We start from the raw sequence: 13,863 nt of genomic DNA, 5'->3' as shown, positions 1-13,863 counted from the left end.
ATACACACAGGCCTTAGTTCTTTCTATACTAGTCCGTGGGTGGAAGACTATACATTTTCGCTGATACTTGTGCTGATACTGGTCGCCTTATCTTGGAAATATGGGGGATAGGTACAGGTTTTTTCATTTGAATGCACGGGGACTGAGCTCTTTTACAAAGCAATATAAGGTGTTATCCTTTTTGAAATGGCATAAGATTAACATGACTTGTCTTCAGTAGACAGATATGAGCAAAGCGGAAGCTGAAACAATAGCTAAGAAAGAGACGGGTCAGCTCTATTAAGTCTCGTACTCCACATATGCCAAGGGACTTCTGATCTGGGTGGCGCCTGGAACTCCATTTTCTCTGACTTACTCAGAAACAGATGTGGGGGGTGCTCTTTCAGGGATTGTTGGATGGGAGTGGTATATACATCCTAAACACTTATGCACCCAACACGGACGACCCAGATATCATTTATAGCATACAAAAGTTGGTTAGCCAGGATGTGGAAGTGCCTCTGCTATGGTTGGGTGATTTCAACTGTGTGGTGAATGGGGTCTGTACAGACATCCATCCTGTCGGGCATGAAGCCTCTCATGACCCCTGTGCTGAAGGGTGGGGATGCATAATTTGGGACTGGTTGATGTGCGGAGGTAGCATTTTCCGCAGAGTCGGGTTTACACCTGCTGCTCCCTTAAGCATAATAAATGTAGTGAGTTAGATTGAGTACTGATGTCTGGCCTACCAGCAGATCAGAGAGAAAGTGTCCTACCTGGCTAGATTTTTATAAGTTCCCAAAAAAAAGGGGGATACAAAAGGGATGTCTAGAAGGGCTCCTCCTCCTACTAATAGATGTCCAGGAAAAAGAGAGCCCTACTCAATTGGTTCAATTTAACTCCCTACAGATAGAAAAAGCACTTTTCTATTTTTGAGTAACCCTCACCCACCACGCCTGCCCCATGGGTCCATAAGGGTTACACAGGCTGAAGTGACAGAAACGTTTAGATACCATTTAGCCGGGGTTTATAGGAGACATCAGTGGGGGAGAAACTGAGTCTCAAACTGAAATCTGACCTTGCATTGGAAGAGCTGAATGTAGCACTGCAATTTCTCCCTAAACATAAAGCACTAGGAGCGGATGGGTTCCAGCAGAATTCTATCAAGCCTACTGATCAACTCTGTCTGAGGGTCTTTTACAGGTCTACGTGGGGGAGAGACAAGGGAGTGTTGCCGCCAGGCATGAGGAAAGGGGAAATATGTTTGACACCCGAGACAGACCCCGCGGCATACTGGCAGCTCACTATGTTAAATACTGATGTGAAATAATTTGTAACATGTTAGCTAGCTGTCTGAGCCCTGTTATGGGAGTGATTGGTAAATGAAGATCAATGTGGGTTCATCCTAGGCCACAATACAGGCATGAACCTGAGATGACTCGCGCACATTCTACATGAGGTAGAGAGGATGGACAAGGAGAAAGCCTTTGTGGCGGGCGTAGAAAAGGATTTGATATGGTAGCTTGTGGGTACCTTTTGGAAGTTATGTGGGTGTCCGAGTTTGGATCGAACTTCCATGCCTGGATTTGGTTACTTTATAGGAATTCAAGTGTTCGGGTTAAGGTGGGGACTTACTGCTTTAACAGCTGGGAACTGAGGAGGGGATCCCGGCAGAGTTGTCCATTGTCACCCTTTTTGTTTTCTCTGGCATTGGAGCCCCTGGCAATCTTGGTTCGCCAGGACTTTTCTTGGTCGGGCACAAAGGTAGGTGAGGCTTGACATCTTGTTTCACTGTATGCAGACAATGCACTATTTTATCTAAGAGCACCACAGGAGTCTCATGGAGAGCTCATGCATATTGTAAATCAATTTGGTGCAGTTTCAAAATTGCGTTTGAACAAGAGGCTGCTGTTTCCTCTGGTGGCGCTGTTGGGAACTCTACCTTAGAGCCTTCTGTAATTTGGCCTCCCAAGGAGAAGTGGATAGATCCTGCTACTTGGGAATTATAGTTGCTCACTAAAAGAAGGCTCAAATGCAATATAACATGAGCTGAGTATTGGACTCCCTTAGGTCCTCTGTAAGATTTTTGAATACTCTACTGCTGTTGCTCATGGGCAAGATCACTATTTCTGAAATGGTGCTCCTGCCGTGCTCAATATATGTCATGCAGCAATCCCTCTGCCCCCTTCCTGCTTGGGTTTTCAGGAAATTGGATTCTTTGCTTACATCACTGATGTGTGCAGGCAAACATAGTCGGGAAGCTAGGTCTACATTGATGGGGAGCTATGAGGACGGTGGGCTAGAGGTGCTATGTTTGAGTTCTGTTACTTTGCAACTATGATGCAGCATGCAGCTAGATGGTATGGTGAAGGCAGTAATTGGGAAAAAATGGTGTCTGGCACGGACTGTGGGGGATGAGGACCTCTTGGTATTATTGATGGAAGGAACAGGGGTAACAGCAGACCATACCTACGTGGTCAGGATGATGGCCAGAGTATGGCAATGATTGGTTACTGTGGTGCTTCATAGGCCACTGTTTCTTGGGGAATTGCCAATGTGGATACTCACTCTGAATCAACGCATGGAGGCTAATATGGGTTGCCAGGCATCGAGGTAGGGAGACTGTGATAACTGGAGTTATCCCTACCAGAGGAGACCTTTATCTCCTTTGAGGATACCAAGTCAGAATTTGGTGTGGCCCCTTGCTGTCAGGCTCTTACTGATAAGCTTTTTGCAGGTGTGAAATGGGCACAATGAAGGTTCCTGACTTCCCTGCAGATCAAGCAGACCAAGTAGCTTAAGATCTGGCCTGACACATCGGGAAGAAGGGATTGAAGCAGATAGAAATGGTCACCAGACTGCCACCTGAGGACTTCTGAGCTGCCTTGGCTCCTACAGCCTATAGAAAATAAAACAACAATATTTTAGAACTAAATAATCATTAATGAGAGGGTGAACTGAGTCTTGGATTACCCAATGTCCCTTTTTCCTTCTGACTAGTGCAATGATGTATAAGCATCTATTTACTGTATCTACAAAATAAAAATAACTTACAATGTTAATCTATATCTATATATCTATATCCGTATATCTAAATCTATAAATATATGTATTGATAGATAGATAGATAGATAGATAGATAGATAGATAGATAGATAGATAGATAGATAGATAGATAGACCTGGTCTCACTGTCACATACCTATATGTATTCTCATGTGAGGAGAAATTCTGTTTTCAGAAATTCGTGAATTACTCAAAATAAAATAAATAAGTTCATTTCATTATAGAGTAGAAGAGGGAGTACATGAAAACAAGCAAGTAAATGTGAAACAAAATAAATCCTTAGTCGAAACGTTTACACTCATGTTCCATTACAAAATGTCCAAGACCTTTCCAATCATTAACAGACAATCATATATAGTTGCCCATAGCCAATAATGCTGAGAGTCATCAATTCTAAAGCGTTTTCATTTTTGTTTTGTTTTTCTAGGCTTTTCAACAGCAAGGATAATTCAAAAACATCAGTTTCAACAGATATCCCTCAGATACGAATTTTCTGTAATAGTTGACAAGCGCCATAATCATGTGCCCCAATTTGAACAGTTTCAGGCTTTTCAACTGTTGTTTTGTCTTTTGCTTTTCAGGGTGTAGCAACTTCCAGAGTGTATGTACAAGCAAATGAAGTCCCCATGGGATCTTACTCAGACAAAGGATGAACCGGATGCCAAAACTATGAGTCGTGAAGGACGCTAAGACAGCAGGTAAGGAAAAAGGGCGTACTTCTGGAACAACAAGCAGTCATTCATGGTGCAGTGGGCAGCCTAAAAGGCTACCTGCTCCACAATTTAAAGAGACCACTCAGTCGGGTGCCACAAATGCACCGTGCCCAACAGTACACCCACGCTATGATCCTCCCAACCAGTTTGGGTTCATCAGGATAACAACAATGAAAGATTCTCAGGACGCACAGGGCGTGTACATGATATGCAGGTTCTGAAGAGCAATCTTCCGGACCACACCTTTTCCAATTAATCGAATAGTACAGTCTATGACATATTTGGTTTGAGTCCAATATTGCTTCAACTTCGAATTCAGGTTCATTATCCACAACAACAACTGGGGGTTTTGGTGGAACAACAGGTTTTAATATGGACACATCAACACCGGATGCGCTCGTATTTGTGGAGGTAATTCAAATTTCATGGCAACATCTTTACATTTGAATAAGGGCCGATGAATGGTGGTTGGAATTTTTTCGGTAATTTTAAATCAATATGTTGTGCAGACAGCCATAATTGATTGCCAGCCTGATATTTTGGACTAGGTTTATGATGTCTATCAGCTTTTAGGGGCATATTTATACTCTGTCTGCGCCGAATGTGAGTCAAAATTTTTGACGCACATTCAGCGCAAACCTTGCCCCATATTTAAACTTTGACGCCCGAACCCGTGGACGTCAAAATCCCGCTTTGTGCGTCATTTTTTGGATGCGGCAACCCGCCTTGCATTAATCATATGCAAGGTAGGCGTTCCCGTCCCAAAAATGACATAAACGCCCATGCGTCGTATTTATGCTTCCGGGCAAAAATGCCACATGGCCGGGAGATGGGCCGGAAAATGACGCACAGCCCGATTTGTGTAAAAAATTAACGCCTGGGTCAGGGCAGGTGTTAAAATGGGGCAAACACACCTGTATTTAATCAGAACACACAGAAGCAACAGCAGAGCAGCAAAAGGGAGACATGGAGGTGATTCTCATCCAGTGTGCACGCAGACGCAGAGCCCAGCAACAACAACAGCAGCTACCACAACAACAGCAGGGACCCCAAAGGCAGCGCAGAAGGCATGAGAGAATATTCCGAACCAGAACAACCCTTCATGGCCTCAGGGAACATGACATCATCCAGAGGTACTGGTTGAACTGGCAGGCCATTCAGCAGCTGCTGCGAAACATAGAGCCACAGTTGGCACCCACCTTGCTGACACCCCGCACCATCCCAACAGAAACCAAGCTGCTAGCTGTACTTCACATGCTGGCAAGTGGCTCTTTTCAAACAACTGGTGCCCTGGTTGCCGGAATATCACAGCCCTAATTTTCTACCTTTTTGCCCAAAGTACTGGATGCCATCATTGGACTCACACCCCGCCACATCTGCTTCCCTAACACACTGCAGAAACAGCAGGAGACAAAACATGGGTTTTACCTCATAAGTGGCTTCCCACACGTCCTTGGTGCAATCGACTGCACACATGTACGCCTTGTGCCACCTGCTGCAACTGAACACCTCTACCGCAACAGGAAGCACACACATTCCATCAATGTGCAGGCCATTGTCGATCACCAAGGATTGATCACTAACATCGTGGCAAAATATCCTGGGAGTGTCCATGACTCATTCATCTTCTGTCACTCTACCATCAATCAGCACTTCCAAGATGGACGGTATGGCATTGGACTACTTGTTGGTAAGTACAAAAACCTACTTATATACACACTGCACAGCAACCCTCTATGACACACAACACATACACCACAACAGCAACATGTCGACAGGAACACACTGAGGTCGTGACATCGCTAGCCATGTTTCATAGGTCTGCTTTGAACCTGTCACACATCTGAAATTAGTGTACAGTCTAATGTTAAGATGTCAATGATCACAACATTTGGAGTAGTTTGCCTAATTGTCACCTTGCAAAATGTAAGCGTCTCAATGATGTTTAAATTAATCCATTGCATAAGTCTAAAGGTAAGGGATGTCCAGGGTACATAGATGTGAATGTATTAACAACACTGTCAAAATGAATCTGTGTATGGAACTATCATCTCACCCCTAGTGAAGACACAGGGACACCTGTATCACAAGTCACAATGCTAGGGAGTGCACACTGTACTGCAAATCCCAAAACATACTGCTGACAATCGGTCAGCAGGCAAACACTCGTTCAGCCAAGGAAACAACACAATGCAAATGGTACATCCTGCACAACATTTGCATAAGAAGGAACATTCCCCTCTTGGAACCAGAGCCACACATGCCTGAAGAGGAGGAAGAGGAGGATGCTGGCCTGCAACATGAGGGGGAACAACAAAACACGGCTGCTGGATTGTGTAGGCGCCAACATATCGTGAACAATTTCTTTTAAAACTAATCACCCTCACCACTGTATTAACTAATGTAAATAAACACCAATAATAATCACCATATCATGGTCTGGGTAATCATTTTTGCTCACCTTTATCTCTAACTATCAGAATAAGAGTGTAGCCTCATGGAGCATAGCTGATATACCGATCAGGACACAGAAAATCCCAGAGCAATTGTGATGCGTATCATACAACAGTCACATACACACACTGTAAATGACATATATCCTGTACATTTCACCTTTGAAGGCGATAGCAGAGGACCACACCTATTTCACACATACATGTTGGCAACATGGTTCATCGCAGCATATGGCACATAACTAAGACACCATCACTCAATAAGGGGAAAACAAGCCTTACACATGAGGCATTTGATGTGCTATTGCATTGGTAACAGGAATGTATGACCAGACCCTTGACAGCAGTAAGTCCAACTGCATCTAATCTTTGCAAGGACTATCTGTGACTAGAGTTCCATATAAGCGGAACAGAGACATCACAAGTGCCACACCTATGACAAGCATTGCGCACATGACATTCCATGTACATGTCAGCCCATTTTCTAACTCCTGACACACCCATGCTCCTGGTCACAACCCACCTGTCTGAAGAGGTCCCTGGAATAGTAATATGTGTACCCCGATATTCCCTCCTCTACACACACAGACAAACAATAGTAATCCTGTGTGCTACACCATTTCTTATGTTATGCCATTGTCAAAGTACATCTGACTGCATGGACGTCAGGTCAATTAATACGCTGGCTTGTAGTTTCTATGCCCTGTTATCACCATAGATTGCTTCCCATGTGAAAGGTACTGTTGGCGATTTGAGTTCAATTCTCACATACAGGACTTGTGAGAAACAGATGCAGCACACACTTGTGAGCACCTCCATGCACACCACCCATGTGAACATGCACTGCCCCTGCTGATGCCTGGAACAGCATAGAAGTTTCCATTTTGTCAAATACACCGTTATGGTTATGCATTGCTAGTAATTAAGCTGTGTAACACAGCCCTTGGGTTCATGTGTCACCTTCAAAAACACAGGACATACACAGGTTTCCATGTCAACTGTCTTGTTCTTCCTCCGACCAGTCTTAGTCAGACCACTGATTATGTAACTTGTGAAATTACTGGATCCAGATATACCCTGCATCCTGTCAGCCTGACTGGCACCTGTCTGTGCATTACCCTAAAGGTTCCTTGCGGCTACATATGTACCACACTTGCTTAACCAAACCTCACATTTCTCAGAGGGTATTTTGTCATGTGCTTCATCAATGCATACCCAAATACATTGTTTAGCATCATCTGCTTTTTAATCGTACCATATTAGTAAAATTGTCTTTTAATACCAAAATCATGGCCCATCCCTTATCTGGGTCTCATGTATGCATGAACGACAAAGTGTGATAGTGTACCAGGGCCGTATGCAGGGATTGGGTACGGGACCTCCAGCAGAACCAGCTACCTCTACTAATGTCAATGACAAGTCCACACATGTTAGGACCCTGACAGTTCACACGCTGAATCAGATTGCTCACAACATATTGATGGGCTGTGCATGCTGAATAGCTGCTACATTAATCAACACAGAGGCTATGATGTTCCCAGATGCAGTGGGAACTTCACAGGCCAACCTGTGTACAAATGTTGTAATGACACCTGCCGGAACCTAACACCTGAGATATTATCTCACTCAGCACACCAAGGTTGCCCTGTTGACAGTCTCATTACACGTCTTCAGTGACAGGGTGGGACCATCTCCATGTAGGTTCTCATGTCCTCATTGACTTTACTCACATTGATCCCTGAAGGTTACTCAGTAGATACAGGAATAGCTGCCACTGACTCATGATGAGACCTGGACATAACTGTGACAACATACACCCCTAAAAATATACAGGATCAACATTGGACCACACACATGAACAAGACACCTCTGTGCAATTGATCACTGGAAATATGTGGACACGTGCTGCCTCGTCTGCTGGTCCACCACTGCCACTGGAGAGTTGTGGCTCTGTCATATGACCACAACTGTGGCGGCATATTACATTTGTGGTTCACCTTTGGCTGTCTGGGCCAATGACATGGTATCCACTTCATCTATGCATGTGCCTGACTCACTGTGGGTTCCAACAAGTGCCTAGGAAGCAGTTACCTAAATTCTAGGACATGGGATGGGCAACTTGTGGACCATTGACATGAACAAGCGTCTGCCATCTATCTGGTGCATGCTTTGTCATTTGTGGTGTCTACGTTACCCAAAATCTTGGAAGTGCACACAACAGATTTTGCTACATGTATGATTAGCACATGTACTCTCTCATTTCCACAATGACTTGCATCTAAGGTTTGGACACATTGACTTCACATTCATACAAGCACATTTGCAATAATGCATCTTGTGATGCACACACACTGGGTCGACTAATACATTAGTAGCCACTGCACACATATTGAGCCATAGGCATTGAGGTATTGTACTCATGTGCGTCACCTTGCTATCCTCTCCTGATGCCAAACATGCCCAAATTGTGCAATACATATATGTAGGCCACACATATGGCCATCTAATGCGTCAGCCAAGCGTCAAAATCCTGTTAAGGAAGTAGCGGGTCATGGTCCACTGCAGTATGATGTCTCACATGTGAACATACACCATCAACACCAAAGTGGGTGCAATCAGCCTATCTCAGTTGTGTCCCAAATGTAACATTACATTAAAATGGAAAAAATACCCAAAACCAGTTCATGCACTGAAATTTTGACACATACGCACCAAAAAATGACGCACAAGCGTCAAAAAATGACGCTTATGCCCGAAAAACCACGCATAATGCCCTGAAAATTGGTTAAGTGTTAAGACTATTTACAAATATTTGGATGCGGCCTAATTTTCACTCCTGTGCATCGAAAAAAATGACACACATACTGTATGCATGAAAAAATATGACGCATAACAATAAAAACGTGGCCATTTTATACAGGAAGTGATGTAATAGGATATCCTGTTTACAGATTATGTACAGTGGGTGTACTTTCACTTTCACTTTGCAGTCTGTGATTCTTCTAGACTGTGTGGCTGTATTCTGAGTGTTGTCCAGTGAAATTGTGCTTTTGTGTCCTGTGTGCTACATTACTTGTTACTTTGTGAAATAAATATTGTTGTTGTATACTGTCCGAGTGTGTTTTGTGTACAATTGTCCAGTATTGTATTGTATTTGTTGTTTGTGGGAGTCTGTTGTGGGTAGTGCTAGTTTGGGGATAGCTGGGCTCTTTTAGTTGTTAAGTTTACTTTTTTTGGTACTTCTACTTTCCCCCTTTTCTCCTTTCTTCTTCTTTATCCCCTATTCCCCTTTTTGGTGCTAAGATGTTGGGTAGGCCACGTCTTGGCAGGATGGGTGAGTTGGAGCTTGGGGGGTTTATATGGCTGGTGTGCTATTTCCTCTCACTCATGATCGAGGCAGGGTGATACAGGGGTATCACACCGAGGCGCAACGAATCTGGTGGGGAAAGGTGCTGCATCACTTGCAGCGCATGTATGGGAGCCAGAAGAATGACCACCGCTGGGCTGACCTCATCACCAGGGAGCAAGATCTGCTGGACCACCTGGGAATAGTGATTGGTGGCCCTGTTGGAAAAGCTCTGTAGTGACATCAGATGATTTGTACAATATCTGTCGGCTAAGTTGCTGACTGTGTGGAATGCTGCGGAAACATACAGGGTAATTGATGGACTATGTGAAGGACCACAATTGCCAGCTGTCAGGAAGCACAGTACTCTGCAAACTTACAGAATACTTTTGCTTAATGTGATTTGTGCCGCCTTTGTGTCAGACAGCAACACAAAATAGGAGCCAATCATGTCTATATAGGTCACATTTGGCAGTGAAGTATAGATTTACTAAAATATTGGCAACCATTGTTGACGCAATAGCTAGACTGACTTTAGAAACACTACATGATGCAGAAAATGAGTGCTGGCTTCACGTCAATTGATGATAGCAATGTGGCCCAGACATATGTCTCATGTGTGTCTGGTGAGTGTGTAAGGAAAGCATTTTTGGAAGTTCTATGAATGTTAGGGATTATTGTGGTCCTTCATCATTTTGGATACATGTCAGATCTGGATTTGAAAACATTGGGAAAAGGTGTAAGTTGCCCTCAGCTAACATCTTAGACTGGTATTTGGTGTTTGTAGTGCCACATTTCTATTAGGAATGGCAGACCAAAGGTATGCACATGGGTTCATATCTCTATGGTTGGTGCAAATCACTATAGCTGGGCCACATCAAATGAAGAAACTGTAACAACATGAGGACTTACAAAAGTCCCTGCCCCTCTGTACATTGTACTTATGTGTCCTAAATGTGTCATGGCCACATAGGCTGTTTGACTGGTAATGCAGTCCTCAAGTAACCAGGCTTTGGATGTCTCTCTTGGATGCACATGATGAGACAAATACACGCCATTATTATGTCTGCTCACTAATGACAGGGCATGTTTGCCACCACATGATAGTTAGGGCCACTGCATATGTGCAGATATGTGTGTAATTGTCACAGGAGACCCATGCTATGTACATGTTAGCCGTGCTATATCAGATGCAGTATCATCATGTCTGAGTGGATTTACTTACTTATGTCATTACACATAATTAATGTCTTTGGAATTGTTGGTCAGTGCACAGATTTTGAGCAAATTTCTTCCTTCCATGCCTTACAGGTGGACCGGCACCCTACACCGTGGGCAAGGTGGCTTCATTTCCGGACCCCGACAACTCCAGTAAGGGTTGATCTGTCTGTTATGTGTTGTGTTTGCTGGTGATGTGTGATGGACTCCTGTGTGTTGAACACATAGCAAGGTATGATACGCTGGACCATCATTTGTCTTGTTCCATGAGTGGGATTTAATTTTCTAAGCATTTTGGAGTTTGCCAATGCTTATCCTATTGTCTTATCTAGGGATTCTAGGTCATTCCTGTAGGCCCCGCAATGTGAACTGGGGTGAGTCATGTGGATAACACTTGTATCAACAAGAGTCGCACTGGAACTAATCTCAGATTTAGTCTGCCTGTCATGCAAATCATGACCATGGGTGTTCTTGCAACTCTGTGTCTTTTGTAAGTCATGCCTTACTGGAAGTATATGATGTGGACAAAGGTCTGCATTTCCAGACATGTGTGGCGCTGGGATTGGTCAAGGGTTTGCTGTCTCCTATTTGTTGATAGACCTTCCCTGTGGTGTGTGTGTAGAGCCAAACACATGTCCAGCTTTCCATAGCTTCCTGGGGGTCCATGTTGTTTGAAATTGTTAGTTGTTTATCTTGTTTATCTAGCAATCCTAGATTTCCATCCCGTACACTGACATTTGTAGCCCTGGCATTGGCGCAGGATGTGCTGCATAATTGTTAGCTGACAACTGTCAGAACTCTGATGCCAAATTAATGCCAGTTGTTACCCATCTTGTAGGGTTTGGATGTGCTATGTGTGATACGACCTTTGTAGGCTGGCCTAACATGTACTTCCTCAGGGACATTCGATGACCTGTATGATGATAGAAGCTGTTACAAGTACAGTAGATGTACTGTCTGATTTACTTCGTGTGCTATTTCACACAATACAGTTCCTAATGTTAATTGTTTGCCTTTGTCTTCACAGCTGCGTACATGACACCCATCCAGGTCCATGAGTTCCAGAGGCGCGCAATGCATTACCAGCATATCCTGCTGGTAGAGTCGGGGTTCAGACGGATGACCCAGAGATACCAGAACAAACGGGCCTCCGGAGCATGGAGGGCTTTCCCACAGGGTGGCCATACTTTGCCCACCACAGCCACCACCAGCACAACCACCACTTCCACCCAGGTGGCACCACCCACAGCTGGGACTGTTGTCCCAACAATGTCTGCAGTTGCTCCAGGCCCTAGCAGTGGAACACCTTCAGGGCAGCCCACAGGCATAGACTCTACACGCCCACACACGTCCTCAGCTGGTACCCAGACCACCCCAGCTGCTACAGTTGACCATGCAGCTTTTCAGGAAATGGAACGCAAAATGGACGTGTCCTACGGAAAATTAGTCACCAGCAGCGGGATGTTCGCCATATGAACAGGTGTCTGCGGTCCATAAAGCGGACCGTCCGGAGGGCCAATCTCTAGACTTTTAAAATGGACATGATTCCCTCCCCTCCCTCCTCTTTCCTTGTTCTTATACTAAGTGGGCTTAGGGGGCTTAGTGTTAGGTTAGTATAGGCTGTTAGTTTAGTTAGTGTTAGTGGGTGGGGGGTCCTGATTATTTCTATTTTTTCTTTTTAAGTGTGTGGGTGGGTGGGTTGGCTATGTTGGGTTTCTTGTGTGTTTACAAAAAAACAAAAAAAACAAAAATATATCAAAAAAATATATATTTCTTTAGTATAGAACAGTATGTGTTTAGGTTAGTATCTGTTGTCCTCCATGTGTCCCGTATCATAAGGGGGTGGGAGGTTGATGTTTAGAATGTTTTGTTACATGTGATGAGTAAATTTAGCTTAGGTTAGTTAGGGACAGTTGTGGGTAATGAGTAGTTAGGGTAGATTAGGGTAGGTAAGGCTTTTTCCTGAGTTTCCTCTTCTGTTATTACCGTTTAATAAATATATAGTGAGCCCTTTACAGTATGTGTTAAATGCTTGTTGATCAGGGCCTTGGCATACGTGTACATGAATTTTGTTCTATTACATTTGTGTCCTATGCAACAAGCAAATCCCAACTGAGCTATTAGATTGGCAGCTACCCCAGAGCTACCTTGCAAAGATTCCACCATTCATTGCAACCACCAATCACAGTTAATATGGATCCCAACGTGTTTTTTTCAATAAGTATGTTTTCAAAGTCACAAACAGTGCTTCCAGATTTGGAATTGGGGGAACTGTTTTAGGTCTGACTGCAGTGTGATGTTCAAAGAAACCCTTATAAGGTGAGTGGTCGTACGCACTCTTGTAGTATTGTCTTCATGACTCACAGACATCATTTGTGACACTGTTCAGCATGATTACATATTTTGATGGAAACTCAGACACCTTCATTTATGAATTTTTTGGAGTGTTTGCTTAGGTTTGTGGGTACTGTTATATGTTTTAGTATTGCACGGCGACAACATTTAGCTGCCGCTATTCTCTGACTTAGATATCCCTTGAGGAAGCATTATTCTGTCCAACACAGCATGATGGTGTATGTTTTCTCTCTTCATCAAATATTACCCTCAGGAAGGGCAGAGTATGATGCAATCCAGGCCACTGTGGAAAGTTATCTGACTACATAATTTCAGGACAGTTGTATTGACAAGATACGTAATTTGACAGGAGGCACATTTCAGTTATCTACTGCACAGTTGATGTGTCACATTACACAGAGACAAATTTGTAGTGCAAGTGCTATTTATTGAAAAGTGCTGTAGTGCTATATGTACATTGTCCATGATTGTGAGTCCATTATAGTGACATCTTCCATTGTGATCCTACACAAGTGGTAAAGGAAAATGCTTTTGACATGCTGGGGTGATGTGTCAGACAGTGCAGAGGGACAGGATTTGCCAATGAGTAAGTGAGAGACAATCACTGGGCAGGATGACAGATTAACAGTGGTTTGCAGAACAGTCATTGAGTACAGTTGTTGTAAGACTGGCATGTTACAAAGCGCTGGACCTTGGTAATAGTTGGCCATGTGGCAGGGACTAGTGCTTCAGGG

Source organism: Pleurodeles waltl, chromosome 11 (genome assembly GCF_031143425.1).
Source record: "Pleurodeles waltl isolate 20211129_DDA chromosome 11, aPleWal1.hap1.20221129, whole genome shotgun sequence".
In the NCBI taxonomy this organism is placed as follows: domain Eukaryota; kingdom Metazoa; phylum Chordata; class Amphibia; order Caudata; family Salamandridae; genus Pleurodeles; species Pleurodeles waltl.
The sequence above is the reverse complement of the archived record's forward strand: the minus strand, read 5'-3'. Positions refer to the sequence as shown.